The following is a 6,691-nucleotide window of genomic DNA, read 5'->3' as shown; positions in this document are numbered from 1 at the left end:
GGATCCCGCTGCAAAAGTGTACAGTAAGAAAAATACAGCAAATAGAAAAACGTACAAGTACAAGTTTCAGTTTTATAGCTGGCATAGATGAGTTTATTAGTCATGGTTAGTGCTTATCAGGCTGTGAACAGTTGTAAAAGTCTGGCGGGGCTCTTTAAAGTCTAAGAAAATAACCGATGTTGGAAGGGTTATCTTGGACTGGTGCTTGAGACTTCAACGGCTTTACAGAAAGCCTGTGTTACTAACTAGGGGTCTAGAGTTTTCTAATTAAAGGCACTATCGATTATGGGAACTGTAAGGTTAGGGTTAGCATTTTTAGGGCTCGACCCTCACTAGGGTCAGGTTACGCTGCATAACTTTACGAGAAAAAAGTCGTAATATTACGAGAATAAAGTCATAACTTTACGAGAAAAATAGAAAAGAACACATTAAATTACTACTTTATAATATTATGACTTTATTCTCATAATACTACAACTTTTTTTCTCGTAAACCTAGGACTTTATTCTCGTAATATTATGACTTTATTCTCGAAATCTCAGATTTTTTTTTTTTCCTCAATGTGGCCCTAATACTAGCATCGTGGCTGCTAAGTTAACGCTCCCGGACGGGTGAACTGGGGACCCCCGTCAACGAATATCTGTTTATCTGCTTCTGCAGCTGGTACGAGGCGGTTAACGGTTAATAATCGGTTAACAAAGGGGTCGGTTCTCGGTTAGGAACATTTTTCAAAATGAGCATCCCTAATATATATAAACAATATTTGCTTTGCTCAATTTTTTTTAATCTAAAAATTCAGAAACAAATTCAGAAAAACAAGGTACTCCAAATAAAAAAAAAATTGAACTTGAACATCTGAGTATTCTGTATGGTTAGTTTCACAACAAGGTATTCAGTTGCTTATAAAATTTAAATTATGATGGCCTTTCTTTGCTTCCATACATTATGACACACTATTTACTACTGTCCCATGTGCTGTCCATACAAGGACATTTCTTTCTAGAGAATTGCTTGTTGAAAGTTGCACAGTAATAAAAACAAACATTGGCTGGGCATTAATTATTAAAAACCACTAATGTATGGAGCTAAACAGAGAACCGTGCAGCGCAGTATGCTGTATGTATGTACAGTAATAGTATGTGTGTGTGTAGGAGTTAATCACTTACTACGGGACTGTTGGATCCTGTAGTTTCTACACCGCTGCTGTTGAAGGAGTTGGACCCGGGCCAGGCTCTTATTCTGTGGGCACGACGACTCGTAACTCCGCCCCCTCCTGTGCTCCTCCGCGGAGGATGTTGGGTGTTGGAAGAAGAAGAGGGAGGGGAAGAGGGAAGTAGTGACAGTAGCTTTACAGTATCGCTGCATTTCGGACATATTTCACCGTGTTTCTAATGAATGACAGCCCGGTTGTTTCTTCTCGGAGGTGAGTGGAACGAGACTCCTCAGAAGTTAACGTCTGTTTTTGAACCGTTAAAAAGCCGTTAAAAGTTTAAACTTCGGCCAACGGCCACTATCGAGTTTTTAAAATTAAAACACATTAAATCATCTTTCATAAGTACTCTGTTAAATATAGTTTCAGTATTAGAGGTAAAGCTTTTATTATTAAACAGTTAATGACATTTAACTGTACAATGTTAGCTTTTAAACGGTGGTTTCCATCCAACGGTAGACGAGCCTCGACAAGCCCTTTGTTACTCTAACGTTGCTTTAACGTTACTCTAACGTTACTCTAACGTTTACCCGCCGGGACAAATATATACGAGTAACCATAATTCATCTCATATTTCCTCCTGTTATCCCAGTTAAGTTAATTATAGTCTCCATGTGCCGACACATTTGTTGTTTTACACTCCTCCCATTTGTTTTTCAGAGACTGTAGGAGGGAGTGTTATGACCGTAATTGACACTGACATTTACATCTGAACTTGACGGAAATAAACCACATTTTGTACAGATTACCCAACGGAAGGATGTTAGGTTATTTTAAAGAGATATATGTTTTAGATTTACTCAGTGGTGACTGATATAAAGACAGTCAAGTCAGTCATTAAATTACTGCTTAAAATGTTACTGCAGATACCAAATGGAGTTGCATAATATATTAGGGCTGGGACCATACTCCTATCTCCAGATTCAATATTATCACAATACTTGGGTGCCGATTCAATATGTATTGCGATTTTTTTAAGTATTGCGATTCGATATTACGATTTATTGCGATTTTTTTGTTAACTTTTTTAAAGGGACTGTTTGTAAGAATCAGAAATGCTTGTTAACAGCGACACCTGTGGCCGTTAAGTCAACGAAAGCCAGCGTCGGGCTCGCGCTTTGCTCGCTCTACATAGACATGAACGAGCATCGCTCAACACAGTGAGGCGACACACGTCAGCTAAAACCACAATATCACTCTATATTTCACCTGCTTGGCAGTAATGTTAGCTGACCAGAGATAGGTCTCTCCATGAATCAATGCTGATCCTAGTGTTGGCTTTTCCTGCTTCAGTCTCCCGACCGCGGTCGGAGGGAACAGGGGAGACACCGGAGTTTTGGTCGGAGACGATAACGTTTCTCGCTGCGGAGCCCCATCACTTCACAAGACACGGAAAAACCTCTGTTGGTCTGGAGGAGCTGCAGCATTTATTTCTGCACAAACGTCTGCTGTACATTTACTAGATATTCTCACAGCTACGAAGTCTTCTGTAGTGTGTAGTGTGCGCTCATGCACGTGAGAGTGGTGTGAAATAGCAAGAACGAGCGCGGCGTGTGAGTGAAGGCAGGCAAGCAGAGGAGCAGAGTACAGCAGAGACTCAGGCCCTGGAGACCAAAGCTACGGTCTCCCCCGCGTCCTCCGACCGCGGCCAACACTGTTTAGCAAGACGAGCTTCACTAGATAGAACTTTGCGGTTTTGGTGCTTCCGTGTAGTTTGCGTTGGAGTCTTGTCTGAACAGCGTAGCCACACGTGAGCGCGCATGGGACACAGATCCGCAATGATTTATACGGTTAAGAAGTTACAAACAGTCCCTTTTAAGTATTGCAATTCAATATTACGATTTATTGCGATTTTTGATCACTTTTTTTACCATGGGAAAAAGTTGAATCATGCACTTCCAGGGACTTTTACTTTGGAAAATATGTAAATTAATACAGTAAGAATGTTTGATTTTCAGCATTTATGTAGTCAGAGATGTCCCGAAGTCCCAATATGTCAGTCATTGTCAGGCATTATTTATTAATTTTTTTTCCAGCAACCCCAAAATCAAAGAATGAAGACATTTCCCTGAGATTCAGAGTTTAAGTTTAAGAAATGCTAATTTAACTAACAAACAATTATCAGACTAAATATTGTGTGTGAAGCAGCATGTCACCTTTATTTGTAGGGCCTGCGTATCGTCGTAGATTAAATCACCACTTTTTTACGTCATTGTAGATGCAGTGCCTGTTTAAAATCCTCCTCCCCCCCTATAAGATCAACTGTATGTGCACACATCTGTGTACAAGAGGAAGCCGTGAATAATGACATACTTTTGCATGGTGTTTTTCATTACTGTCCTCATTAGCACATCGTAACTTTCTGCAGCTGTGAAGGCAATGCAGAAAAATAGGAAATACATTGTGTAAGCATAGAAGGCAACGGGTGTACGTTGTACAACTAAGCAACAGCTGCATCTGCATGGTTGAACCGGCACGTCGGTTGCACCAGCTGCACACCTGTCACTGTCTGAGTTAACGGACTGTGTCAAGGAAAACTGTGACCCAGTGCAAATTAGAAAGTTTACATTCTGTGTGACTGTAAGGAGACGTGAGTTAAGGTCACACACGCTTCATCAGAATCAACAAGCAAGCTCAAGCCATGTAAAATACATACATTTGGACATCCTGTTTTTTATGTTCATGTTTCTAGCAATGAGATTTTGTGTGTTGTTAAACCTGGTCTTAAACAGAGGCCTCTACCATGGATGATCTTCAGAGAGACTTGAAATTGTTGCCTTTGATAGAGTGCAGTAACAGAGAATGCATCGGCTCAGAGGTTTCAGTTTCTTTATTGTTACCTCCCCATCGATACTGTACCACAGTCCATGTTATCTAATAAGAATGTGGTGCCTTGCCAGCCCTGAAGAGTGTATATCTGATTTCACTGCTCTTATAATCTGGAGTTTGGAAACCCCTTTTCTTGTCCACTTGCATTTCAGGCTCTTCCAGTCTGTCACAGTGCCACAATCAAATCCTATCATCACTTCCCTCTAGGGGCTTTCATTCCATGATCTTATCTGCTGCGCCATAACACGCCCAGGAAATATTGTGGAATTTTTTCCTGCACTCCCATGCCAACCATCTCCCAACGGTGCATGACACATTATCTAAAAAATATTGGGACACTCCGGAAATGTTTTGAAACCCAAAGACTCATAAACCTTAAAAGGATTTCTGTGGATACTCTGGCTTTGCCATAAAGCTCTCAATGGTGCAGAGAGAGTAGGTTGTATCGACCATTTACATGTACTGTGGCACAGAAACTGCTCATTTTCCTCCATGTTTCTTGTGAGATCCACGAGGAGACAAAATGTCTTTACTCACATTCTGTCTGGCACCGCAGCTAATTTGTGACAGTGAGTGAGAGTACACTACTTTGTGTTTCTCAGTTTTAGCAGCCCGGCTGGGCCAGTTGACAGTACTTTATATGACAAAACCCTCAGAAGTTTTCGGTGACACATTGCAACATACACATGTATGCAAGCACTTGTTGCACCACCGACAGACAGAAAACACGACAGGGTAGTAGCAATACCTTGTCGTATGTGTTGTATGTGTACACACGCTAGTTATTTAGGTCACATCTTGTGGATTGTGAGGAACTCTTGGACTGGGAACAAGGCTGTTGCTGAGGTATTGCATAGTAGTAGTTGCTCGCTCCGTTATGCAGGTTTGGGCATGCAGACTCTTTGGAAAATGGTGCAATGTTTTAAACTATCTCTGGAATGGTTAGGTTGAAGCCAAGGTCCTTTTCAAACTGGATGCCTCGATAGTGAACTTGAATTGACTGTCTTCTAATAGCTTTGAGATGGAACTATTGATTTGTTCCAGGCACCAAAGTGCTATTATTATCAGCCAAAGATGGGTATAATGGGATATGTAAAGAACCAAGGTTTTGTTTAGAGAGTCGTCATCAAGAGATGTTGTGGTTGGAAGTGAAAAATGAGGGGGCAGTTTCGATTGTTGCTCTGGTAGCGCACACACAAACACACAGACACCACTGAAACTCACACACTCCTACGCCTTCAATAGCATTCAACTCATTACTGTGCTCAGTCATGATCAGCACCCCACACACAGAGCAACAGAGCAGGCAGACCAAACCAAGCATGTTGTCCATCTAACGTATGTCTGAAGCTTATCAGGAGGACGTCATTTCATTGCTGCTATCAAAGGTTTTGATCGTCTTAAAAAGGTGCTTAAAAAGCAGAGCACTCCTCTTCATTTTCAAGGCATTCTGCCAGATGACTGCTGGCCCATGTTGTTAAGCTCTTTCACACTCAGTGCTTTCTGGTCTTCCATTTACAGCATGGGACTTGTCCAACAGCTCAGTGTGTTGAGACGGACATAGGCTTCATTAGGAAAATTCAGTTTGTAAAACATGGAAACAGGAAAGAAAATGAGTTATGGGAAAAAAATTCACCTATGTATTGCAATTTTTTTAATGCCAGAATCGATATATTTGCTTCATTTGAGTCTATGCAGAGGTAGAAGGAAGTTACCGCTTTTATTGTTGTTGTCTAAGTAACGTTACATCATATCCGTTACGTATCCGTCAACCAAAACAAAACGCAGCCGGCTGCAGTGAGCCAAAATGACAAAGCAGAAAACGGCGAAGGGTCTGCGTCACATTTTAAATCCAAAGTGGTAAACACTACACATACAGTAAAGTATGGAAACACTTTGGGTTTCACACATTGCCAGGAAAATCAGAGCTAGACATCACGGCTAAAGCTGCATGCTAACTCTGTCATGGACAGGAAACGTTATCGTATTGCGGTAACGTGCAGTCAAGCCGGCCATCTATCGCATCTCTGTGGTCAAATCGGCCGGCACTACAACTGTAGAGCACCCATATACTGACATTTATGTTAAATACAGTCAAACGGTCCCGATGGAGCTGACCATGGATGTTTAAAGAGAACGGAGCTGACGGGAGAGCTAGCAACGGACTTGGAAAAGTTAGCGGAAGTATACACGTGTGACTACTTCTGCTTTTTTTAAAAATAAGGTGTTAACAAAGGGAACTGTATATACCAAATAGTATATATGGAAATAAGATTGATAGATTATATTCACCAGTAGTTTAAAATATTACATGTCCCCTATAAATTAAAAGAAAATACCACTAATTTGTGAGGGAAATGTATTAATAAATAATGCCTGACAATGACTGATATATTTGACTTCAGGACATCTCTGACTACATAAATGCTGAAAATATATTTTTACTGTAATGTATGATTCATACTTGAAAACAGGAACATTTTGGGACTTTTCCAAAATGAGAGAAAACCCCTTATCCGATATAGCTGATTGCTTACTTCAGTCATGCACTGCTCACATAAAGGGACACAGTTAAATACTTTGCTATGTTTATGTGGTAGCTTTTTGAGAATTGAGAAAGTTATGACTATTGGAAATGTTGTGAATTTCATT

The 6,691-nt window shown here is 40.7% G+C and overlaps 1 protein-coding gene across 2 annotated transcripts in view; it reads left to right on the top strand.

Annotated features, from left to right (window-relative positions):
• Positions 1-1,285: 1,285 nt before the first annotated feature.
• The window catches only part of LOC141764900 (inactive rhomboid protein 2-like), a 38,984-nt gene continuing 33,578 nt past the window's right edge, over positions 1,286-6,691 (top strand). Inside the window, exon 1 of one of the 2 annotated variants that reach the window (XM_074630579.1) lies at positions 1,286-1,423. The gene's annotated coding sequence lies outside the window, so the exon portion shown is untranslated. The remainder of the gene's footprint in view (positions 1,424-6,691) is intronic. The other variant, XM_074630580.1, reaches the window with a different exon arrangement.

Source organism: Sebastes fasciatus, chromosome 3, assembly GCF_043250625.1.
Source record: "Sebastes fasciatus isolate fSebFas1 chromosome 3, fSebFas1.pri, whole genome shotgun sequence".
Lineage (NCBI taxonomy): Eukaryota > Metazoa > Chordata > Actinopteri > Perciformes > Sebastidae > Sebastes > Sebastes fasciatus.
This window is presented reverse-complemented; position numbering and strand designations above follow the sequence as displayed.